A 27,219-nucleotide genomic window follows, 5' to 3' on the forward strand; every position below is an offset into this window, starting at 1 on the left:
CAAGTGCTCAAGCCACATGGCCCAAATCGCAGAAGGCAAAGGATGGGACTGGGAGAATGAAGAACCTCCCACTATAGGAGAAGATCATGTTCAAGACCATCTGAGAAACCTGAAGGTGCACGAGTCCATGGAACCCAATTAGATGAATCCGTGGGTCCTGAGGGAACTGGCCAGTGAAGTGGCTAAACCACTATCCATCATTTTGAGAAGTCATGGCAGTCCAGTGAAGTTCCTGCTGACTGGAAAAGGGGAAACATAACCCCCATTTTTAAAAAGGGGAAAAAAGGAAGACATCAAGGAACTACAGGTCAGTCAGTCACTCCTCTGTGCCTGTCAAGATCATGGAGCAGATCCTCCTGGAAACTATACTAGGGCACATAGAAAATAAGGAGGTGGCTGGTGATAGCCAACATGGCTCTGCTGAGGGTAGACTATGCCTGCCAAATTTGGTGGATTTTTGTGACAGGGTTAGAGCACTGGTGGATGTTGTGGTTTGAACTCAGAGGGCAACAGCACCACGTTGCCATACACTCACCCCTTTCCCCTCAGGAATGCAAAGGAGAAAAATAAAACAAAACGCTTGGGAGTTGAGATAAGGACAGAGAGGCATAATTGACCTATTATGGTCAGGGACAAAAGATGGACTAGTTAGGGTAAGTAAAAAAGAACATCAATTTAAATCAGTTTAATTCAGACACTAACAACAACACTTAACAGAGGGAGTGGGACGGTGAGGATCATTACCACATCTTTAAAACACCTTCCCCCACCCCTCCCTTCTTTCCAGGCTCCAGCTTTGTTCTTGATTTCTCTACCTCCTCTTCCTCAGTGGTGCAGGGGTCAGGGAATGGAGTTATGGTCAGTCTGCTGCTGCTTCTTCCTCAGGGAAGGAGGTAATTCCTCGCCAGCTTCTCCTGCTCCAGCATGGGGTCCCTCTCACAGGAAGCAGTCCTCCATGAACTTTCTCCAACGTGAGTCCCTCTCACGGGCCACAGCCATTCCTGAGCTGCTCTGGAGTGGGTCCATCCCATGTGTTGCAATCCTCCCAGTGCTAAACTACACCAGCAGGGAGGCTTCCCACAGAGTCCTGGCCTTCTTCATGTGCAGCCGCCTGCTCTGGCTAGGGGTGGGCTGCAGGTGTGCATCTGCTCCACAGTGGACCGCCATGGGTGGTGCTGGGGGTAGCCCTGCCCTCTCACCACGGGCTGCAGGGGAGTCTCTGCACTAGTGCACCTCCCCCCATTCCTCTTCCTTTTTTCCACTTGGTGTTTGCCTATGTGTCCTCCTTGGAACTCCTTCTCACAACTCCAACAACTCCTCCCAGTTTCCCTTCTTAAATACGTTATCACAGAGGCGGAGGCACTGTTGCTGATAGGCTTGGCCTTGACTCAGAGGTGGGTCTGACTTGGAGCTGGTGGAGCTTTGAGAAGCTTCTCATAGGGGTCACTGCTGTAGCCTCCTCCCCTGTTACAGAAAATCCCACCATACACACAAACACAGCACAGTGGATAAGGGAATAGCAAAGGATGTTATCTACCTGGACTTGTACAAAGAATTTGACACAGTCCCACATGACATCCTTGTCTCAGAAATGGAGAGACATGGATTTGACAGATGGACCACTCAGTGGATAAGAAATTGGCTGGATGGTCACACTCAAAGAGTTGTGGTCAGCAGCTTGAGATCCAGGTGGAGAGCAGGCACAAGTGATGTTCCTCAGGGGTCGGTGTTGGGAATGGTGCTGTTTAACATCTTTGTCGGTGACATGGAAAGTGGGATTGAGTGCACCCTCAGCAAGTTTGCCAATGACATCAAGCTGTGTGGTGTGGCCGACACACTGGAGGGAAGGGATGCCATCCAGAGGGACTTTGACAGGCTTGAGAGGTGGGCCCATGCAAACCTCATGAAGTTCAACAAGGCCAAGTGCAAGGTCCTGCACATGGATTTTAAACTGAAAGAGGGTAGATTTAGATTAAGTATTAAGAAGAAATTCTTTATTGTGAAGGTGGAGAGAAACTGGAACAGGCTTCCCAGAGAAGCTGTGGCTGTCCCCTCCCTGGAAGTGTTCAAGGCCAGGCTGGACGGGGCTTTGAGCAACCTGGCTAGTGGAAGGTGTCCCTGCCCATGGCAGCGGCGTGGAACTAGATGATCTTTACGGTCTCTTCCAACCCAAAACCATTCTATGATTCGAAGCAATTTATTTGCCTGATTTTCAAGGCAGATAAAACATGAAACATCTCCTCAAAGTCTCCAATAATTTCCAGTGCTTACTATTTAGAAACACAACCATGTGAAAATCTTGTGAATATATAGTAGGTATGGACTCATTTGCTGAAATACTCTTCAGTTTAATTTTGTCTGCCTTCTTACAATTTTAATAACTGATGATCTTCCTAAATATACAATGCAGATTAATTGACTCGATGGTTTAACTACAAGAAACAGAGGCGAAATCAATACCCTTTATCCAATTTATTAGGCCTGCATGACATTTAGGTAATTAGAACGCAAAAGATAAGGATCAAAAGAGCAGAATAATATATTATTAACAGTAAAAGGGACCCTTTTCTTTCCCAAGTGGTATTAAAATAGTTTAAAAGAGGTAAGAATAGAAAGTTTGGCAGATGTATTTTGCCCTGTGTGTACTGTTGAATCCCTGTGTTTTCAGGACCATTTCAAAGGTTTAATATCATAATTTAAGGCTTATTCCACACTGAACAGGAAAACTTCATGCTAATAAATTAGGCAAAGGATTCTTGTTCCTACAGTTTGTAGCCAGACAATATTCCCATTGTAACTGAAAGTCTTGAGTGTACACATTTGAGGATTTTTGCCTTTCCCCCAAACTCCTAACTGTCCACTTAAAACGATTATACCACCCATTTCACATACATGAGTACATTGAAAGTATTCTACTGCCATTGGTTCCTAATGCATTCCTTTTTCATTATCCACCACTAACATTTACCACAAACAAGTGCAAAACTGCTATTGCTGCTGCAGGTGAGTTGTTGCATTGCTCTGACAGCTCCTTGTGTGACTCAGATGCTTGTGCCTAATGCTGAAGTGCGAAGTGCCACTAAGTGACAACATAAAGAAAACTGTGGCCCTTAAGCAGGCCTCCTTGTTTTTGACATCTTGTCTTCCCGTGCACCTTTCCCATGTAACCCATTGTACAGAGGGTTATTTTGTGCAAAATAGAGTGCAGCAGTCTGACTATATAAGACTACATGTGGCTGTCACCAGCTTTGTCACTGGCGTGTAGTGCCTCTGAGTCTTTTAATTAGGGTTAGTGCAAATGTAGTTTGTTCCTGCTGTCTAGCAAAACCAGACATTTCACCCAGTTGTTCCTGTTCAACACTCACACCTGGCATACTGACCCTCAGTGAACAGCTTCGGAAAGCTGTTATTACTGCTTGTGGTTATGTAAGCTTCTACTCAGTTTTATTAGCACACATAATATTGAGCACTGCATTGCATTTTATATCCTGGAAGACTACCAAAACTTTCAGCTTTATCTTGGCCAGAGAACTGGACGCCAAGACACAAGTGTTGCTCTGTTTTACATTGGCTCGATTTCTAGGAGTGATGTTTGTATAAGGAAATACAGTGAAAATAATAAGTCTTTCACTGAAGAAGCATGGAAATACATTTTAGTTTCACTTTCTGCACTCAGTTCAACAAATTGGGAGTTTTGTTTGGACTTGCTCAAAGCAGGATGAGTAAATAACTCCTCTGCTTGTTGCTTCGGCTTGTTTGCCAGAGAGGAAATATCTCTAACACCCAATGTTTGTGTGTGCCAGCACTCACATTGGCCCTAAGCATCTTGGCAGAGATACTACCAGCTTATGTCTGTGATATTTCTGCAAACACAGAACCTTCAAAAGTCTTCACGTATTTGGCTTTATTAGTATTTGCTACCTTCATGGAAGTGGAGTAACCTGGGTTTGCATTTCACCTCACTGCATTTTGCACTCAAAATACTAGGCCAGGGTAGTAGTTAGAATAACTCCCCCCTCACATTCACACAAATACACACATCTGCATTTATTGAGCAAGATTTGATGCCAGGATATCAGCCAGACTACTAAAATCAGCTGATCAAGCAGAGCAAACATAAATGCAATCCTATGTTCACTTGACGATCAGATACCTTTCTAATTGCCCAGTGTCTCTTAGCTAGAATACCTAACAGTAACTAAAGGCTCTCTGACCTTTAGAACTGGAGGTTTAGGATATCTGCTAACGCTACCCAGAGACTGTGCAATCTGAAAGACTTTCTTTGTGCTCTACTGGAATATCTTTGGAGTTTCAATTTCAGGTGTAAATGTGGTTATTCCTGCCAGTTCTCTGGAGGAGGCTTACCAACCCTCTGGGGTACTGAACAGCGATTTCCTCTCTGACATAATCATCTGGACAGACACAGGTTGTACAAAGTGTTACTGAGTGTGAAAGCTGAAAAGCTTCAGCTCTGTTTTTAGCTTGCTGAACCCATAACTACCTCCCATCTCCATCTGGGTAGGGCCTTTTATCTGGTTTATTGATACGTTCATGGGTTCGTGGTAAGCAGACCAGGCACTGCTTACAGAATCACTGCAACATGAGACTGTGGCTGTGCTGCAAAGTTTTTAACAAAGAAAACGTATGTAACATGAGGAATCCTTGTGACAGACTGAAGCCTAGTATAAGCTTTAAAGATGCAAAGCCCTGTATAATATAGAACCTTTAACATTTTCAGATGTTTTGCAAAATTGTTTTTTGCTTTTCCAGTCTTTTTTTTTTTTTTTTACTTCTGTAACATTGCCACTGGTGCCCAAATGTAATTGTATAAGTACTGACTCATTTCTCTCTGTTTACTCTTTAATGTCACTATTTTTCATCTGGTACTATTCTGGGAGTACAATGCTATCTACTGGTTCAGAAGAAAAAAAAATCCCCAAGATTTGCAGATGAATGACAAATGAATTGGCTTTCAAATTCTTGACTTAGAAGTGTAGATGATTTTTAATTAAGTCTAAATACCTTTATCTCTTCCACTTTCCATTCACTCTTTCTAGAATTAACCAGTTGCCTACATCATGTTCCTTGTTATTTTTTTGTGTCTACTGTTTACGAAGTTACAGTTTTGAGGCCTGGCTGTATTACAAATATCTTGGGCATTACAAAGAGCAAAATAAAAATGGCCTGGTGAGTTTAGAAAAAGTTTGAGTACCACCTCTTGTAGTTAGCATCCAGAACCAATACCTCTGATCAATTCAGTAGTCATACTGAAATCTAACTCTAATTTTGCAGATGCAAGTCATCTGATACAGCACAATATTATAGATCTTTCAATTCAGGACCTTGTCTAATCAAGTTGTATACAGTAGTCAAGTTATGGGAGTACCAAGGCACTTCGTCCAATATAATATTAATATTAGGGGTAGGCATTTAATTATTAAAAACGTATTTAATCACAGTAAATATTCCTACTTATGAGCCACAACCAAGTTTTTCCTCTTCACTCAAAGCCTCAGATGTAAGATGGAGGTAATAATGTTAGCTGATGTACTACATGAGGTACTGGTGGCTCTTCTGCCTTTTTAAACACCTGTTCAAATGCAGTAAAAGCTCCCTGCACTACATAGCAGTTCTAAACTGCTTCAAATTACTGTCGTTTTTTCTGAGCAGAAAACAAGTGCCATTTCAGGCTGATGTCACTAGATGCTAAAGCATCATTTTGTCTGTCCTTGGCATTAGTGAGTTTCCTGTAGCAGAAAATGGTAGGCTGTGTCAACCTAACGAGTCTAACCAGTCTTGGCAACCTCAGCTGCTTACTGATGTAACTCTATTGCTAGTCAGTGAAGGTTAAACTTTTTTGTGAAAGACTGCAGTTTTATACTCCTAGAGAACCTCTGGACTGTAATTCAGGTACTTCTGAGAAATACAGGACTTCAAAATAATCAAGTCTTATCTTGTGTAAAAGAAAAACACATTTTGCTACTTAGCCACTGGAACCAGGCTGTACATGTACTCCTTCTCAGCTTGACAGTGGCAATAATTGGTTTTCTAAGACACATCAGAAAAAATTAATTTCATTTTAAGTATTAATACAATTTACTCCTGTTCTTTCTGGATTTTGCAATAGATTCTCTAAGGCTGTCAGAGAAACAAAATGTTCAGGCATGTTGTAACAAGACTTTTTTGTTATCTAAGAGGTAGAGTACTCTTAGTCATCGCTTTCATTCAGGTATTTTATCAAGATTGAATATTTATAAGCTATTGTATAGCTCAGCAAAAACAAAAAGGAAAAAAGTAACAGTCACATGATCTCAATTTAGCCTTAATTACATAGCCATCCTTTATAACAGTTATTCCCTAAGACAGGTTGCTGCTTAACATGTACAGGACACTTGGGATAAAACATCACTGGTACTCATAAAAATGTTTATTTGTATTTCATAGTTTGCAAAGTCCTTTCCACATAGTAGTCATAGAGGAACTTTTGCTATGTGTAGACATTTTGGATGATTGTGTCAATAATGATACTGAGAAAGGAAATGCATTAGATTCTGCTGTGGTCTGCTAATGGTCTGTCTTCCGGTTTTTAAACATTGTTTGCAGTGTATCTTGTAAATAATGGCTCAAAGAATCTGATACAAGTTGGTGTTAAAATGCTAGATCCTAATTTCTAAATTAGAAATGCTGAACAAATAATTTTATTGTACAATCTAAGCACGTCCAGTGGCACACATAGGTTTGAACTTGAGCTGCTTGTAGCCATCATTATTTTTTCCCTTCGTTTGCTGCATTTTCTTAGTTTTAAAGATTGTGTGAGTATGCAGAAAACAGTGATTTTATGCTCAGATTTGCTTTTGTTTCTTAACACCCTGTGACTTCAGGTAGGAATTTTAAAGTTATTCCTTCTTATTTCTGTTTTGATTAAACTAAAAAACAGATAGCATTTTCAGCTACTCCTAAACATTGCTTTGTTTGAAGATGTGTTATACATCAGCTTTTATAGTTACATCTTTTCATTTCATAGTATGGACGATAGTGAGTCACTGAAACTGGAGAATCTCTCTGGAATAGAGAATAGGAATCTGGATAGATTTTCAGTCTATCCTGGTTTTCTGTTGATGTTACACAAGTGTTCTGTTTCTTTTTGGAAAAAAAAAACCAAACAAACAAACCACCCCAAATTTCAACTTGAGTTTATAAGAATAGCATTCTCTTCACTTAAATGTATGTGCATCCTGAGAGGAAAATTTGGATTTCCCATCCCCCACCAAACAGGACTGTCATCTGATTTTGTAATGGTAGGTTTGCTTTTACTGTAGTTTTCAGGTATTCAGAATCTCTGTGTGTTTCACAGAAAGTGTGTGATCCTTGGTAAGCAAAGAAAGGCATTGTTCAAGCTTTGTGGCAGCCTGTTTGGTTTTGCATATGCTTGTAGGTTATTTTATTAAGTAAATTTTGTTGTTCTTTTGGTTTTGCTTAAAGAAACACAGTTGGAAAATCCCCTAATTTTATAGGGCAGGTTCTCTGTTTTATGGGACTTCCATGTAAACTTTGTAGGTGTATCCTAAATGGTCCTGTTTTTATGAGACAAATGTGTTATGGAAGGTCCAGAAGATTTGGGACATACCAACAACTTCTCCACAGCCCACACCTGCCTTTCTCCTGTCTTTGTGCAGAATTATCTCTTTTCATTTACAAATGATTTGCAAGTCAGTACCCACAGATGGTGCCTGTTGATACACTTGCTGAACAGTTTGCTTTGCATATGTGATTCTTACACTCTAATGAAAGTTTCTACTTTTTGTATTATCTTTTCTTAGATCTTCCTGCTTTTCTTTCTTTGTTATAATTTTATTTCCTTCTAATTACAAAAATATATTTTGTTCTAGACAGGAGAGATACTTGGTAGGTCAGGTCTGTAAAGCAAATATTGGGTTGAGCTGGGAAATCGCAGTGTAAGGTGGAGGGTTACACACAGAGCACAGAAAACTCTTACTTTTTAAAGGAAAAGTGTTAGGCCAGCTCTTGCGCTGGACAAAGTCATTGCAGGCTCCTGCCCAGGAAACTATGGCTGGGTTGCTGTAGTGCAGACTCTGCCATTTCAGGAGTTACTAAGCAATGGGGAGCAGTAAGTATGTCAAAGTCATAGCACTGGTTTGAAGCCACTTTGCTCATTTAGCACTCTAGTCTTGTGTCAATCATAGCACAGGAGGAATAGACCCTACCTCTAACTATGTTTCTCTAGATGTTATCAGATGATCTATCAATTTGCAGAGAAACTAAACGGTTTGGGTTTTACATAAGCCTGTGCAGGATGAAGAATTTCTTCCTAATATGAAATTATTTAAATGAATTTAGTCATCTTTGCCTTCACTTAAAATACCAATTTCTGTAACTTTGTAAATTCTGTAACATTGGAAAAAAAAAAAAAAGCACCCTTGGTAGCTATGTTGATTGTACTGTAAGGTTCTCAACAGATAATTATATTTAAATATGTGGGTTAAGAATAAATAATTGTAGCAAATTAATGCAAACTAATAGTTTCTAGATGGAAGTAATTTCTTGAGGGAAGTACTGAGGCAGTTGTTTCTTTGATTGTTTCTACTGTTTGCCTGAGAATGTATTTTAAATTGTGACACTAAGTAAAAGTAAATGATAGAAAATGGGTGTGAAATTAAGACAGAGTTTATTTTTTGGAATTCTGGTGCAGTCTTCAACTGACTTACTTCAAACTAGTCCAAAAGAAGAATCAGGCTTTTTGTCTTCACATCAAAGTGGCTTTTGAACCTAATTTTTCACTCTGTAAAGGAGGTTTTGATATACCATATTGGATTACAAATAGCAAAGATGAATAGGTGTATATCTAAGTCACTATAATTGCTATCCATGGACAGATGCATATTCTGGAGCTGTAGTGTTTTGGACAGTGACCATTTTAAGCTTCTCCCCTCAGATTAGCTCGTAGAAGAATATAAATCACAACTTTGCTATTGTGCAGTGAGTAGGGCCATGCAGGGCAGGCTCTGTGTAAAAAGTGTCCAGCACCGATGTTGAGACAATAATTCTGCTGTTTGCATCAGAGTTTTATGACAGTTAAACTGCACCTGAAAATGATGCAGAATTAATGTAATGAAGAACAAAAGAAACAGGCTCTCCTTCTTGTACTAAAGCATAACAGCAAGTGGTAGATAACACTATGCCTTGTTTTAGCTGTCAGCAATAATGGGTTCCTGATTTATCCTTCACCAGAGCAAGAAGGGAGAAAAGAATTGTTGAAGAAATTTGAGAAAACATTCCATGTCCAGTTAATGTTTTTTGGTTGTTTGGTTTTGTTGTTTTTTTGTTTTTTTGTTTTTTTTGGTATTCTTGGTTAATCTTTGTCCTTCTTCTATACCTTAAAATACTCTAACCAAAACCCAATAAAATCCCAACAAAGTGCTCATGCTGTTTGGATTTGAAAAGTGAGTGCAATGTGTGTAAGATATCTACTTAACCCATAGAAGCTCATGCATTTTAAGTTGTTCAGACTGATTATCTTTTCACAATGTTTCTGCTTCAGTTTAGGCTTTAGCTGTGAAGAGTTTGGTGAACCAAATAAGAACATTTATGGGACTAATAAAACAGTGAAGCCAAAAAGAAAAAAGCACCCAGAAGCCAATGAAAGGAAGTGTGAGGTAGACTGACAAATCTTTTTATTGTACAATGAACTTGAAAATATAACACTCTGGTCACATTGGAAGAACAAATAAAAAAAAAAAATCACAAACCATTGTTAAAAACAAAACAAAAGCTTGTGCAATTCATGCAGTTATGCCCAGAGTTAGGTGAAATCAAAAGCTTGGGAAATCTAGGCTAACTAGCACTGAAGAGTTGCAGGTTGAATGTATTAGTTCCAGTACATCTGCTTCAAGAGATGTGTCCATCCATACACCCTTCAAAAAGTGAAAAAGTGAAGATTTTTAAGTTGCTAAAGCTCCAAAGAGCTTTACAATAGTTAACTTACACAAGATTCAATGGAGGCAGGCAGTATTATACAAAGTGTATAGGAAAACTGTGGCATGCTCTTTCAGGTTAAATTGTGGAATGGTTTGAACTTGTGACACTCTGCCTGTGTCTATACTAGTCCTGTCAAAGTTCTGGGAGGCTTGCCTGGGAACCTGCCTTTCCCAGGACTCAGGAATCTTATCTTTGTGTCAGGTGTCATTAGGGCTCTTTTACAAAGAAAACTGGAGTTCAGAGGGTAGATGGGACAGCTCGAGGTCCAGAGACCTTTCACACTGCATGCAGCTGCTTTATCTTTTGGATAATGCTGAAGAGTGATCTATATGTCAAGATTTTATGTAATGGGAAATCTTCTCCCGAGCTGGCCCTGGGAGTACTCTAAATCTCATCTCCTGTGGCCAGGTACCAATTCTGGCTTTGACATAATTCCTGTGGCATTACCCACACCAGTGCAGATGTATCCAAAAGGCTGTATTTTCAGGGGGAGTGAGCACAAAATATGTCAGGGACACCCAAAAAATTGCAGTAAAAATATATGCTTATGTATAAACTGCTAGAAGACATCAAAGATAGAAAATAGAAAGCTCTGTTTTGTCACAGTTCTTAGAAAGTGTGGTAGTAAGAAATAGAGCTAATAATTCTGCGTTAACAGAAGTCCAATAGCTTTTTAAAATTTCAGTTGCACCAAAAAGGTTTTCTGTTTTCTGGCCTTAGCAAACATGAAGCAGTGACTAGTACGTAAATGAAAAAGTGAAAAGTCTAATAAAACGAAAGGTAAGCATTATATTCTACTTGGGATAAAGGCTCGTAATATTTTGTATTCATCACATCTTTTTGCTTTTGTTCCTAATGGACATATTTTTAACTTTATAGGGTTTTTTTTAACCTCCTTGAATAGTAAATCTTCTCAAATGTGAGCTATGAGACTGGGATGCATATCTGCTGCATAAAAGGACAATCCTGATAGTTTTAGTGTTATGTGGTAGAATACAGGGCTAACCAGGTTTATATTCACTTTGAAAGGAAAATACACAGATGTATCCTGTTCTGGTTTTGTGGGTTTTTTTGGGGGTTTGGGTTTTTGTTTGTTTGTTTGTTTGGGTTTTTTTAAGTTTTGCCAGTCTTGTTTTTTTTTTGCAAATGTTAAAACCTTGATTTTTAAATGGTTGTCCTTATGGAACAGGGTCCAGAGTGGTGACTAAATTCAGACAACAGAAAATTTCTTTAACATACAGTAAACAGGCACTAGTTAAACTTTTGGGGGTGAAAAGGTATGGCAATTTTTTTGAAAATCTTCAAGCAGGAAATCTTACCCCTGTCTGAATAGTGTGAAAGGAGAAGAGATTTTCATTGTGTATAAATTGGATATTTAAAGTCTAAAGACATTTTTCAATTGCACTTGGTTGAGTCTAGCATAAGAAACGGTGGGTTTTTTTGAGATGTTATTTGTCTGAAATAGGCAGTGCCCGAGAATATAACTGAGTTATGAAGTCATTGTCTAAAAGCTTTTCTGAGTGATGCTCAAACTACTCTAAGCTTAGTTAAAACTATCCATGCTGAGTGTTTTAGAATGTAAATCTAAAAATAACACGTGTCTAGCTAGTCCTTGAAAGAGGATTCCTCAAGCCTCCCAGTCCACCCCCAAACTAAGGCTAGCTATAACCACTGGTGAAATAGTCTGAATGCTGTGGCCCTCTGATAAACAGGACATAATAGCTAAATAATTTCCTCTGCCTACTCTGACCTACATTCAGTTATGTTTATTTATTTTCCTTTGGACCTTTCTTTCTTTTGCTTGAGCTTCCACCTTATTTTAATAACAACAGAAAAGAAAATGAGTATGCAGTGTTTAAGATACTGGGGCAATCATAAAGGGCTGAACGGTTCTCACAACATATTCGAGAGTTTAGAGGGAAGTCATGTTGCCAGTGTGACTTGCTGGCTTACAATTTTTGGCAGTACAGCAGGATTCTGTTGTGCCAAGTGAAATCTGAAACCATTTTGACATGTATGTGTTTCCTAATCAAACCTCTGCTGAATTGCTATTACCTGCATCAGAGACAGATAAATCCCAGCTACTGCTCCCTCCTGAGAAAATGGACAGAGGAGTAAATGTTGTGGACAAAGTTGGGCATGGATAAATACAGCTTGTCCACTTCTGACAGGCCAAGACCTGTGTGTAGCTTTTTCTCAGGTGCATCAAACACCTTCCTTCAGCTTTGGTTTATATTCTCTGCTGCACCAGATGAAACAGATGCCTCTGGTGACTGTTTTCTGTCTGTCTTAGTCTTCTATCATGCGGTAGGATGAATCTGCTGACAGAGATAACTGCCTCTCTGTTCTCTTATTGAACTATGGGAAGACTGCAGAATAGCAACTGTGAGGTGAAGCCTACCTTGAAAATCCACAGTAAGATCTGAAAACTGGACCAAAACTGCCCCCTTCTCTTAAAAAAAGAAAAAGAAAAAAGGTAGTTCTTGAAAGAATCTACTTCCCAGCACCTCCAAGTGGCAAGACTGATGACTACTGTTTTCCTACTTCTTGACACAAGCTTGTGGCTTGTTAATGTGCTGGTTTTAGACATGCTGCTGATTTTTTGCATACTAGTTGTTCTAAACCCTATTATGAAATATCGCATGTTCTCTGTGCAACATATTGGCAACTAGTATGCCTAACACAGTTTAGGGAGGGACAGATGCTTAGAAGTTACAGACCTTTACTTTTGGATAACAAGTCCTTTATTTGATAGGGATCCTTAGTCTAATGGGACCTCCCAACTCTGTAAAGAAAGGATAAAACTAGCATGTTAATACATGCTCACTAATATATGCAAACAGTACCTTTCTGAATCCTATTTGAGACAAAGCTCCCCTAGAAAAATCACTACTGGCTTTGGAAGGTTAAATTACAGCCCTCACTGTAAGCATCTATTACTGAACCAATGATTATTCCAGTAGTAGTCATAACCATTTAGGTCTGAAGGCCTGTAGCCAAAATGTTGATGCTACTCTTATTGTTGTTTGACCTTTCCTGTGTTTCCAAGAAAGCTTTGCTGTGCTGAGAAGAATCTCCTGACCTAAGCTTTTAAAAAGATTGGCAGACTGTTCTGAGTGGGAGGCTGCATGAGAGCAAAGGATAAATATTTGCAATACAATGGAGATAAAGAGGAGGCTGGAAATGTTACTGCAGCATCAAGGCTTTATTTTACTTTTGAATTTGGGTAAGTGCCAAAAGGACTAAATCAGCACACTGGAAAATGCAAGAATGAACTTTCTTAAAATAAAAAGATAAATTACTAGCATTAGGAGTAAAAATTTTATTCTGAATATGATTCTTTGAATTTTTTCCCTTCTGAACCTGGAGTAATACTAATGGAAAAAAGTATTGTGTTTTATTTCCAGCCCATATATATCTGCCTTTATAATTTACAGAAGTATTGTAGTAAAATATTAACTTCCATTATTTATGAATCTATTGAACTTTGCAAGGATGTGCTGACAGTTGAAGGATTATAATTTTAAAGGCAGTTTAGTTCACATCATAAATATCCTAAAAGGTCACACACTTGCTTCCAGTAATATCTGAAGGAGAAGGACCTTAAAGTCAGAATTATTTCTGTCAATTGAAAAAAAGTTTCACCAACATTATCATTCTACAAATCAAAAAATACCAATTTACCACCTTATGAAAATATTTTTATAAATGTGTTTTTGTGAAGGACTGTGATCCCGTGGGTATTGTGTGACTATGTGGAGTCCCTCTTGGTTCTTACAGGACCTCTTTGCTTTGGGGTTACCAAAGAACAGAACTGCGATCATAGCATTCAGACTACCTTCATAGCACATGTACATTGCAGTATCAAAATCACCTAGATTCTTAACATTTTTGTTTCTGATGTCTGCCTACCCTTGAAGCACCATAAATAAAGGCACTCAGTGTTTTCTGTCAGTTAGGTCAGTTTTACATTGTATAAGGTGAGGAATCCAAAATACGGAAGCTGTGAAGTTCACTGCTTACCTGGGAACCTTATGCTGGGTGAATAATGATAAACCTGTATAGCAGTTCAGACTAACTAGTTTAGAAGTGAGTCATTTCCACTGAATAGAGATCACCACACCAATGATCATCACACCACTGTATCATTGAAAAAACATTTACTAGGCCATGGATAAAATATTCACAAGTAAAATTGGAAATAGTCTGTACAAGTGCACAGACTAGTGTAAGTAATATTACTTCATTTGTAGCAACTGCTCAGGTTTTTTTCTTTGATAATCCAATGGCAAATAGTGAGTTCTAATTTCCATTTACCTGTTTGCAACAGAGCAAAACAAAAGATTTTATTAACTTGGTGGATTAAAACGGATCAATAAATGATGCTGAAAAAATGGGAATATTTAATTGCATTAAAAAAGGGTGCCTGTAAAATTTCTTGTAATCTCAATTTTACACATGTTATTTTCCATAGCATAGGTTTATAACACTTCATTATAAAGATGCAAAGAAGACTTGACAAATATAATCTAATGCATTTTGGCCAGATTATTAAATTTTCCTGAGGGAGTTTAAAATAGCATCCTACACTCACATTCATTGTCAGCAACTAAGAATAAGGCCCAATGAGTCATATGCAGGCATATTTTCTATTTGAGAAGTTCCTAAATGTGAGGCTCTTGCACTGTATCAGTATTTCATACAGTTTAAAGGACTGGCCTGCTGCTGTAGAACAAAGCAGTAGATCAGTCTTTAGTAGCTGCTAGCAGTATGTATGCTGCAGCGTAATGTGTGCTAACAGAGCAGCAGTCAAGCTGAGAGCCCGTATTATACTGCCTGGCTTTGAACAAACTCTCCTATTCAAATATGGGGAGCTAAAGTATCCCTATTCATGAAAAAAGTTGGCAAAATTATTTTTTAAGGAGATAAATTCTTTTATTATTTTAGTATTTGCATTGTCACACTAAAGACAAATTATTTTTGCTTTTTTAGCAGCAGAAAGCATGCAGATCAGCTGCAAATTGAGACATTTCTGTATGGGGTTAATTAAAATGCTATAAACAACAGGAAAAAAAAAAAAAAAAGCAGCCTGTGGTTCTCTTCCCTCTCATAATTGAAAATAAGCCCAAGTAATCAGTGGGTTCTCAGAGGGGATGGTAGAAACTACTTGGGCTAAGGGAGCAACAAAGAGAACTACAGGGCTGTCCAAGTGAAAGTCCAAAGGAATTTAGGTAACTAAATTAATTCAAGAAATCAGGATGAAGCCACACCAGCTTACTATACTTAGACTCTTTCCTTAGGAAACAGTGTGTGTTACAAACCTACAGTCCTTATTGAAAATGTGTGCTTAACTATTTCAGAATTAGGATTACACCCACTAGTGTCAATGGGACTACTTGTTAGATAAAGGGTGACAAACCTGGTCGTAAAGTGGTAGACTCTCTTGATGAATATGTACCCTAATTCTCAATGACATTTAAGGGAGTGAAACATATGTACAGAGAGAATAAAATGCCAAAATGTGTTGCTTTGCCAACTTGCCACAGTTGGAAGCTTTTAGTAAATTTCCATGTTGATAAATCCTCCATTTTGAATAAAACATTATTTCATTTTTAGAGTAGATTTAGAGTGACAAGCCCTTAAGGCTAAGCAATACCTTGCTTTTTTTAAGACACCTGTGAAAGAAAGTGGTTTCTTCACTTTTGTCTAGATATCTGGAAGAAACCTGAATTTTCTGGTAGCTAGCTTAATTGCTATACTGATGTACATTTTTAAAAGCTCAGAGGCAAACATCAGTTCAAAGGTCTGAAATGTTTATTGCTAGAAGTAGAAATGAACTTGGTTAATTTTTAAACAATGGGCAGTTTCCTGGGTGATTCAATATATCACAGGAGATAGGTAACCCTGATTAGGAACTCAAAAATAATTGAACAGGATAGATTACAAAAGCAAGCTTAAATTCAAAGAATGTCAGAGAGGAATTCACTCTAACATAAATGCTATTATCTTTATGTTTAGGTTTTGTTTTGGTACCATTCTACATTGCACTTCAAAGCTTGCTGAAGTTATTGAAAATGCAGTGAGATGACAGCTAATATTTGAAATTAAAATTTTATTATTTAATTTAACTTTACAGTAGTAGAGAGATCTATGCACTCTAATTAAAATTTAATACTGTGAAACAATTATGAACAATTTTAATTAGCATTAGATTGCTTGATAATATTAGTTAACATACCACTAGCTCCTTCACATCCTTAACAAGTGATTCTGTGATGCAGTTCACATAGCGCAGCAAGCCATGAATTTACAATGCTGTAGCTGTTTCATCTGTCAGAAACCTTGTATAAATCAGGGGGCTCCATAACGGTTATACTGCGAGTCACAGTATTCGGAAACCAACACTATACTTTTCTCGGTTAAAAAATCCATTCCCATGTGCGTCTATTAACCTCTCACCCTCTAAATCTGTGTCCTCTATCAACTCAACCTGCAAAATCAGACAGACAAGTGTGTAGGATCATAAGGAGAGCCACACAGCAGCTCTCAGCAAGTGGCTGCGCTCTGACCGCAGCTACCTGATATTAACAGATGCCCAGGGAAGATGTAAAGACATGGTAAATACAAGTTTATACCTCCAGAATATTCTCTCACTATCCACCACTGTAATTCAAGATCTTCTAATTTATTAAAGTAAGCAGAATCCAAATTCATGTTTGGCTGTTGAAAGGGGTCACATAGCGTTTTTGGAAACATTCTTAATGTATTGCCCCTTTCAAATCTTGAGCAATGGAGCTCTTGGTCCTCTGAGGCAAACCCCATTGCCCCTGTGAACAGCCAGCTTTCCTTCTGTCACTATGTTCTTAAGGTCACTCCCCTCTTTGCTTTTATGGACCAGTATGCATTGTTTGTGACTATGGGCTTCTAACAGGTTTCTTCTCCTTTTTTCTAGCAATACTTCTTACAATAAGCAGTTGTTGTATTTTCTGTCCAGGAGGTACCTCCATAGTATCTTAGTTTATACATTGTCTCAGCTACTTGATGAAAAACCTTGAAGTTGCAAGGAAATTTACTGTAAAAAATCAGAAAGTTAGAATGTATTGCTTACCATTTGTTTTACAGAGTTTGAAAATCTGCAGCACCTCAGATCAAGGTTCAGTCTGATAGAAAGCTGAGTGTTTTTCTGCAGAAGTTTATAGAAATTAATTGCAGACAATTTAGTTACAGAAAGAAACTCAAAGCCTTTGAAATGTCACACTGGCAAAGCTTTTTTTTTAAATATAGCACAGCTACCTCGATAGGTATAGACTCGTACATCTATATCTGTATCTGTCTATTCATCTCTACTTCTAATCTCTATCTGTATGCTATCATAGAAAATATTAAGAAAGCAATTAAATTAAGATATATAAAGCATTTGTGTTGCTCATTGTTATTTTCTATCAATGAGTATATTAGGAAATCTCATTTAGTAAGACAGGAAGAGGTGCCTGGTCCAAAACTAATGAATTTTTTAGTGTTATAAGTCAGATGGCACATATGGTCCTCACCTCCTTCAAAATCCTCATCAGCAACAAACCTTCTCACCTGTTGCCTTGTAGCATTTCCTCTTGCTCCTTATATTCCTACCACCTTCTTCTCTCAAGTTAGACTCAAGTCCCAATCTGACTAATAGAGTCATTTTAACTCACAGCAACAGTTCTTGAACTGTGCTTAGATTGAGGTCAATGGCTTCTGAATGATAACTTGGGTCTCTCAGAGCTGGTATATCCAGCTATATCACTGTGTATAAAGGTATCACCTTCTCTTCTAAGCCTTGTTCTTATCCAGTAATAAATCGTTTAGGTAATTACATAAACTAGAAAACTTCTAAAATGTAAATAGATTAATCACAGTTTCCAGTTTGTCTGAATATCCCATTAAAGATGTGTTATTTTAAACAAATGTGATGACTTCTGAACTCCACGTATATTTTTTTTGCTATCTTTGCCAATATCAATCCTATTAGCATTTAATTCACCAATATGACTACAAAAAGCTGGATGTTTGCTTTGCTGAAGGAGATATTAGTAGGTGTAGTAGATCCAGAAGATCCTTGTAAAATTCATGTAGTCAATAAGCACATGAAAGACAATTTTACTAAATACATACACCTTAAGTCATTAATCAAAATAAAGTTAAAAATACATGTTGACTTTTAATGCACGTATTGAATGAAGAGTGATAGTGTTTAAGAAGCTTCTTTTTAAAATGCATTAGGTTCAATGTACTGATCATATGGTAAACAGTATTACTTCTTGCTTGCCTCTTGCTTTTGTAGTTGGGTCAGCATCTAGTTTTCACCACATACAGTGATAACCATGCTACCTAACTGTTCACATTCATACCAACCTCTCTGCCTTGGGTAAGGGTGACTTGTTATCTTGGCTGACAGTCCCATATGGCAATTTGGGCTGAGAAAAGAGTAGCACTGGGGATGTTATCCACAGAGGAACCAGCTAATGTCCCAGAGAGGACACTGCCCTGTCACTGTACAGACTAATCATAGCAAACACACACCCCAAGTGGATACATATTCAAGAAGCCTGGCCCTGGCAACTGACACAAGGCTACACATGGGATTGACTGGAATTAACTGATTATGGATTAAATATTTAAGATTTTTTTCTGCTTTGTTCCTAACCAGAGATTAAACTACCCGGGAGTAACCTACTCTGAAATAAAACACATAATATAATACTGAATATTTTGTTTTACTCCAGAGTACCTTTATTTCTGTGCATTTCATAAAACCATGCTAGCTTTTAATTAAAGGCTTAATTTTTAAAACATTAATGCACAAAGAAATCTTTATCTTATTTATTATTTGAAATGATCCCAAGTGGCAAAGAAGTTTTGATTTCAAATAAGGACTTTCACAAAGTTCAGGGTTGTCAGAATCAACAGTTTTAGTTCAAGCCATTCTAATAATGACTATTTACAGAAGAGATGGAGTGATTCACAAAAAGGCCTTTCAAGCCAAACTGTAGCAATATATTTCTAGAAAGTAGCTAGTTTCTCTGCAATTGTCAGCTTCTCACTATGATTAAAAGGGTTCAACAGCAATGATTTGTAGCACTCTTCATTTTCATCAGTGTTTCACAATTCATCAGTTTCAAACCTAAATAATACTGTATCCCACTGCAAATGTTCCTATAATCCTTTCCTCTCCAGTGACCAAACTACAGGGGAAAAATCCCCACTGTTCAGCACTAAATATAAATCCTGTACGAAACAGATGTCTTCCCTTTATCTTTTCCATTGCTTTGTTATTCTTTTAATGATCTATGATTTCCTTTTTTTTTTTTTTTTTTTTTTTAATAACTAAGGAAGACCAGACAAATCCACTGTAATACACTATTTTTTTTTTGTCTCCCACTTGATAATTATAGACAAAATGATGCTAAAGATTATTTAAAAAAAGAAAGTTTAAGAGCAAGTGTGCAATGTATCTGTAATATTATACTATTATACCTAGGTGTTTATTATAAACCTCCCTGTTTGAATGTCATACAAGAACTCTGAAACATCAAATGGTGTCAAATTTTATTATTTTATGGTGTAATTTCTTCATATTGCTGGATATATTTTAAACACTGAATATTTTTGGGTTTAAAATGTTAATTTAAAGAAAGAAGAGATACATCCAGGATGTATAACTCCTTTCCCAGTGCTCATCTCTTTAATACTTGATTGATATACTCTCTAGGTCTGATTTTCAAATGAAATGAAACAGCAAGGCAGGAATCTGAATGTCCTACTTTCCTTGAAATCCCTGTTATTTCCTTAGTTTTGTTGAAATTCTCAGCATATCCTACAGAGTCTTTCAAGTTGTTGGCTTCCTTATCAATGTCAGAATTTACCATGTATTTGAGAACTATCTCCTACCTCTCCTTGTTCTCTGTGACAGTGGGCTCCACAATAGTGTATCAAACTTCATCCTTCAGAAAGGCCGTCAGCATGTATTACAGCTGAACTTGAAATGTTTTTATTTCCTTCACCAAACTATGGCCAAGTAATGAGATAGATCTCATGTTCTATAAGCAGTGAGTAAGCTGAGAGGGAACCAAATTCAGAGGAGACACACAATGTCTGTCTGGAATGGAAATTGATTCCTGCGGAAACCCCACGGATTCAGAGGGCGCCTCATTACCCTCCCTAATCTCTCCTTTTGTTCAGGGAACAAGGCTGCTACAGCAAGTTGTTGGTAGGTTCTTAAAGTTGTGTAGCTTCATATAATTTAGATAAGAATTCTATATCTATATAATTTAGAGAAGCAAATGTTACTAGAGAAGATCCTTTATGGATCCCATTGTGAGGCTCTAACAGGCTAAATCTGTTCTAGTTAGTAACAGAGGACAGAGGCCACTGCCTGACTCCACATCAGGCGATGTGGCCAATTTGCATTGACATGCCCAAGCTTTCTTCTGCCCAAAATAGGATGGTCACCTCCACAATCCTGTTCTGAACAGTCTCTGGTGTATGGTATCCCCTGAAATGTGCCCAGCATAAGGGGAGAGTGTTGGCAATTAACATATATTACCCAGAAGTTAGATAGTAGAGTAAGTTCAGTCAGACAAATTGCATCCTCTCTGCCATAGTTTTCCAAGTGCAGGGTGAATTATGCAGGGATGTTTAAAAAGTCTTAAAAATAAGAATTTCTTATTCAAATGGGAGATACATAGATTGAAGGATCAAAGGATAATTCATGTTGGAAGGGACCACAGGATGTCATGTTTCCAACCTCCTGCTCAAAGCAGGGTCAGCTTTTGGATCAGACCAGGCTGCTCAGAGTTGAGTTCTGAGTGCAGTTGCATTTTGTCTGCCCCCAAGGATGGAGAGTTCACAGACTCCTGGGCAGCCACTACCTGGCTTCCTCATGGGGAAAAGGATTTTCCTCATGGCCAGTCCGATCCTCTTTTGTTTCAGTTTAAGTCTGATGTCTCTCTTACTCTCACCACTGTGAAGAGCTTGCCTTGGTTTCTTGCTATCCTCCCTGCAGGGTTGAGCAGGCTGCTGTTAGGACCCCTGAAGCCATTTCTTCTCCAAGCTCTCAGCCTCTCCCCACAGGACAGGTGCTTCAGCCCATTGCGACAGCCCTCCACTGAACCCGTGGCAGTTTGTCAATGGCTTTCTTGTACTGGGGATCTGAAAAGGGACATGGCATTCTGGGTATGATCTAGCAAGTGCTGAACAGAGGGAACAATCTCTCCCTGCCCACGAGCTCTTGTCTGTGTCCCTGTTGGCATAGTCTGAGAGGCCACTGGCCATCTCTGCTGCCAGGACACTGCTGGCTCGTGCCCAGCTCGCTGCCCACCAGCCCCTGGGCCTTTGGGCAGAGCTGCTCCCCAGGGAGGCAGCCCCAGCCTGTGTGGCTGCCGGGGCCCGTCCTTCCCAGGGCAGGGCTCTGCCTTCAGCCCCGCTCAGTGTCACTGGGCTCTGGGTGGCCCCTTCCCTTGGCCTGTCTGGGTCCCTGACCTAAGTGGACAGTGTATACTTTTTGTCTGGTGTTTCAGGTAATTCTGTTGAAAAAGTTTCCTTTTTCTCCTTTAGATTCCTCTAGTAATCTTTCTTCTTGTCCTTCCTCTCTTGTAGGCCTCTGTCATTCGTGATGTAAATCCAATAGATGTCCGTTGCACTCCTCCAGATACTTTCCAGCTTTCACTAGGCTTTGTAGCCTGTGAGACTGTCTCCTGACATCTCTGAAGGCATGAAGTATTTTCTGCTGTTTCAAAATGTTATCTGAGCTATTTATTACACTATGAAGGGGGATTAATTTGCATGGTTTAACAGTTATTTAGATAAGAGGTAAAAAAAAATAAATTAAAATCTGTGGGAAAGAGCAATCCAACTCTCAAAGGAAATTTTAGAAAGAGTGAATCTGGTCCTTCCATCTAACCTGAACATGCTTTTACCACAATACAATCCCTTCCCTGCTACTGGCAATACCTGCTCCTACAATATCTGAAATAAGCTATATCTTTCAAGCTGGAAAATTGGTAGATTGGATTGGCAGTTTGTGAAAGCACAACATACAGAAGAAGGCAAGAGCTTGATATATTTACTGACATTTTATCTTTGTTTTCGTATTTGTTAGACTGAGAAATAACTGGAATGCAGATCCATAAAGAAACCTTTTTAAAGAGAGCAGTGAATCAGTATTTGAGACTGATGTTGCATATGATGACAATTTCTTGGCTCTCTGTGGTATTTCTCCTGTCTGAAACACTGTTCTGCATGTCATTTCCCATAGCTTATTTTCCTTTACCTCAAGTCCCCTCTTCCCTAGTTTTCTTATGTAATAAAGCACTCTAAAATATATTGCTTATACTGTTCTGCTCTGTTTTCTTATGCTGTCACTAGTGTCCTCCCTCCCACACATATGCATCTTTAACACACAAATTTTTAAAAGTGGGAGCAATAGCTTGGAGGTCAATATGAAGCCATTCAATCTGCTTCCCTAAGGAGAGTCATTGTTAGCTGCACAAATAGAGATGCATGTGAATAAAGACACTAAGGCTCATTACCACTGCAACAGAATAATTGTACTCTAATTTACATCCTCCCAACACTATCTATCTATCAAGATGTAATAAGATATTTAACATGTTGTTACTGTATGTATGCATGTTTTATACATAACAATCTGTTATCTGTCAGCTTAAACCAGCACTGTACACTACAATTAGATTTTTTCCCCCATAATTATCCTAACATATGTCTGGGCAACCCCAGTAAAGTCAAGTAATATGCACTGGATATAAATCATGACAGAATAAGGCCATGAACTCTTTTAGTTTGGTATTTTATATTATTTCACTTTCTTGAAACTCCAGATACTTAAGAGAAATGGATTTTTAAAATGAAAAATCTATTAATTCTTTGAAGCAGATGGCATAATACTTATAAACGCCTTCTTTACATACTTATTCAAGAGGAATAAAATAAGACATCCAGCAGAGTAGAATATGGATCAATATGTGCTTTCAATGGCTCCTGGTTTTATTTCCACTGAAGTCAGTAGGTGTTTTGTCACTCTTTTCCAAGAGTGCAGGATCAGGTCCAAGTAGCTAGAAATCATATCAGTCCTATCTCCTTTTTTTACACAAATACTCCAGAAATCTTGACATTCCATTACCTGTGAGTAAACCATACTCAGAAACATGGAGTTCCTCCATAATCTGAAAGTTCTGCCACCACACAAAGTCCTTCCAGTTCTTCCATTCAAATGGCTGCTCTTGCAAATAATCTTCTCAGTAAATTAAAGCAGTAAATTTTCCTTGTTCTCGATGACATTAGCATTTGTTTTTTCATGGTCATATACAGTAAGAGATTGTCTGCCTTCTGTGCCTCTTTTGTACAAAGAACTGCAGTGAACTATACTTAGTAGAGGTGGTGCATGATAACACCAGGGATGAATTATAACAGCTTATTCTCTCCACCTTCCCTGGTACCTTCTACGTGAGCAAAATGTATTCTTTTCCAACATGAGATAAGCACACCAATTTTCCAAAATGCTCTGTTACTTCAAATTCAAGAAACAGAAAAATGAAATTATTCAAAAAATAATTAATTAAAAAGAGTGAAGAATGTGCACTATTTTGAAAAATATTAGGTGGAAAGAAGCCCAACTACAAAGACTGATGAGACTGTTCTGTTCTATAAACATGCTCTGCTGTATCGACAAAGTGGTTTTAACCTTCACTTTAATAGTTTATTTTCCTTGAAGAGGAATCTCTTTCCTACAGAGAATTTCTGGGCATTTTCTGTTTTGAAATAAATCGACCATACTTTAGCTGGAGTGAAGGGAACCTAGTGCATCCAGTTCTTCTGGATCTCTCATAATACCCTTGTCTGTTATCTGCTTAGACATCAGCAAATAGTAAACAGTTATATAATTTTTTCTTAAAGAAAACCCTTTAATAATAAATGTGTTCTTCACAGAGATATTAATTTTGGATTTTTAGGGACTTCAGAGATTAAATAACTTTTTATATTAGACTTGTTCAGAGTTTTCAACTAATTTGCAGACAACAATAGTTGACACAACCTTGTGTGCACTCTCAGCATGGAACAGCATTGAGATATGATTAGGCAAATGGTTTAGAAATTAGTGCACATCCCTTTGGCATTCCAGAGTTACATCTTAATTTCCTTTCCCTTCAGAAAGTGTTAAATGTATTTCCCTGTGTTTTTGTCCAATTACCATAATGTGCTAGGGTGTGTTTCATATGTACAGAGACTTTGCTGAAATACAGAAATCTGTAGGTATTTGATAAATGTCTGAATACTTTTCTGTGAAAGCATTTCACTTTCATTTCCAATTTCAGATCACTGTACTGGAACTCTTATTTATTCTCCTGCAGACAAGAATGTTAGACAGCTCAGTCCTTCTATACAGTAAATAATTTGGAACAGGCACTATCATTTACTCAATATTTGTATCATTCTCAAAATAATGTATTCTCAAATTGATTGACTCCTAGTCACTACCACAATATAAATGTTAAAACAGGGCTACATTTCATATTAAGGCAGATATTAGTCAGTACGCATGGAAAGCAAATTTATTACTAGCTTGGATGAGTATCTACACTACCCAGTTCAAAGTTACAGTAATCAAATGTCTGAAAGGAAGTATATCAAATGCCTAACTGGGCAGTCAAAACAGCTCAAATTGCAACTATCAGACACTTGCAATGAATTGCTCATGAATAGGCAGCAGGCTAAGAATTACTGGTAGAAGCTATTCAGGAGGAGTTTTGCACAAATCTGGGGAAAAAAACCCATGCTCTTTCAACGACAGCTCACAAACAGAGAGATGACATTTGGCAAACAGAATTCAACATGAATTACTCACTCAAGACTAGTGATAATACCTAGCAATTATGTAGCGCTTTATACATTCAGTAGACTGTACAAACTGACATTAATTATGTTGAACTGCCTCTTCTTGTCTACTCTTTGTTTTAATATTCTTCTTAGTAAAAAACTTGGTTTGGCACACACAGATCTTCACACAGGCAGGCCGTGTGACTAGCAAATTCTCCATCTTCATGTGTAAAAGCACATACATAAAAATAAACAAGGTTAAAGTCTGAGGTAAAAACACAAGGCTAGCTTGTCAGTTTATAGTACACCATAAATTAGGAATGATGCCCAGTTGTTGTGACAAGCCGATGGATGGACTTTTGATTTCTCAGTTACTTCCTTATTACTAGGAGGAGGAGGAGAGGGAAGGATTTGTCTGCTGAGTTGGTACCAGCTGAAGCCCCGACAGCTGACTCAGTGGAGCTGGCTGGTGCAGAGCCTGTGCGCCCTACAGTGCTTGTCTTCATTCCTGCATAGGAAGAAGCACCTCCAACATTGCTGGAAATATTTACAAATTATTTAGCACATGAATTATGTGTCAAAACACTTCAGGGGGACAGGAGAGAAAAGGGCTTCACATGGCCTTTTTTCTGGTTCCCTTCTCCCTGCCTCCTTTCCCACTGTATATATAGAAGATATTCAGGAGTGTATGTGAAAAAACAAAATCAGAATTGTACATCTAAGACCTGAGTAAAAGATATTGGAAGAAAACATAAAGACTAATAGGCTTGGATCAGCCTCATAATTAAAGGCAGTATTTTCTATCATTTCTCCTAAAAATTCTGTCCATTTAATAAATATTAGTAAATCATCTACCTTCTCTGTTCAGACAGATGATGAAAGCAAAGCTGAATAGTATGTAAGAAATGTATACTGAAATAATATAGGGCACCCAATACTAGTATAATCCAGATTTTGGAGGATGCCTTGAAGAGATTAGAAATTAGAAATTGTTCTTAATACACTCGAGAGACTGCATTTCAGTTTATAGAGATGATACATATTCTAGAGAGACAAAGAAAAATAAATTAACCTCAGTGTTTGTAGTTGATGGGGTTAGAAGGCAAACTCATTAGCACATTCATAAGACATTTGCTTATCTGTACACCAGCCTTCTGTTGCTGAACAAACCTCCAGAGTATCCACTGGTTCATTTCTCCACCATTGTCAGCAGTGCCACATGTATAGAGTTCAGTATTGTCCTAGTTATTCAGCACTGGTGAGTAATCGATGTGCCCAATAGCTACTCACTTGTATGTAAGAAAATCAAATAGTTCAGAGTCGTTGATCTCATTGCATTTCACTGGTGGTGTAATTTATAGAGCTGATAATTCAAAGTGGTACAGGTTCCCTGAGTTAAATTCTCTTCTCATTTTATAATGTACTTTGATAAATGAAGTAGGTTGGTAAGCATAATTACTGTTCTGGTTTTTGATATTTTTTTTCTCTCTTTTTAGGATTATATTTAGATATAGCGGCAGTACAATTTTAAAAACAGCTTTTCTTTAACTACCATATGCCGTCTCTCCCAAAGCTCAACTCATTTAGGTACAAATTCTTAGAGAATGTGTAAGTCTCTGACAGACAACCACCTGTCATGTATTTGAATGTATGCATTTTGCATGTCCCTCTTATGATTAAATAAAGTGGACACTTATATTAAACATTCCAGGTTTGTTAATAAACAATAGCTCCATCTTTTCCTGAAATTTTGGTATTCAGATAGAAGGGAATACATTCATGATGATGATCAGAGGTGCAAAGTATGTCTGGCTACACCTATATTACTAAATTCATCTGTTTTAGGAAGCAATTCCTGGCTCTGCAGTCCTGAGACATAACTAGAATATTTTGTATTTTCAAAGTGATAATAAAGTGAGATAATCTGAAAAAAAAGGTGAAATCTGCAGTGCAGCCTACCAGAGCAGTAAGCACGTTGCTTGCCCTGCAGCCTGTCCTGAGGGTATGTGCTGATCATTGCAGGCACAGGGACTGCTGGCATCATGTCAGAAGTCTGTCCCAGGCTTAAGGAGCCCATTTTGGCACCATCTCTTTCATGTTTCCTGCCTGGAGTGAACCATGAAGCAAACCACTGTGATAACCTGCCTTGGTTTCTTCCTTCGGGAAACAAGTTTACTCATTCAGAAAGGAGCCTGGAAAGGCCCTGGCAGACCTGGCCTATGAATAGGGGCAACCAAGACTGGGGAGTTTAACAGCATAGAAGCCCCTTAGGATATCATGTGGTCTTGCTATCCTAAGGGCTCTAAGTGCTACCACAGTCAGATAGATAACTAAATACCACCCACACCACAA

At 38.2% G+C, this 27,219-nt stretch overlaps 1 long non-coding RNA gene across 1 annotated transcript; it reads right to left on the reverse strand.

Annotated features, from left to right (window-relative positions):
* Positions 1-1,364: 1,364 nt before the first annotated feature.
* On the reverse strand, positions 1,365-27,219 carry LOC113487697. The gene is made up of 4 exons (XR_003399828.1): positions 27,209-27,219; positions 20,780-20,785; positions 3,498-3,505; positions 1,365-1,464 (listed from the first exon to the last, which is right to left on the reverse strand). It is a non-coding gene; the product is annotated as an uncharacterized LOC113487697 (long non-coding RNA).

This window comes from Athene cunicularia, assembly GCF_003259725.1.
Source record: "Athene cunicularia isolate RWA chromosome 1 unlocalized genomic scaffold, athCun1 chr1_part2, whole genome shotgun sequence".
Lineage (NCBI taxonomy): Eukaryota > Metazoa > Chordata > Aves > Strigiformes > Strigidae > Athene > Athene cunicularia.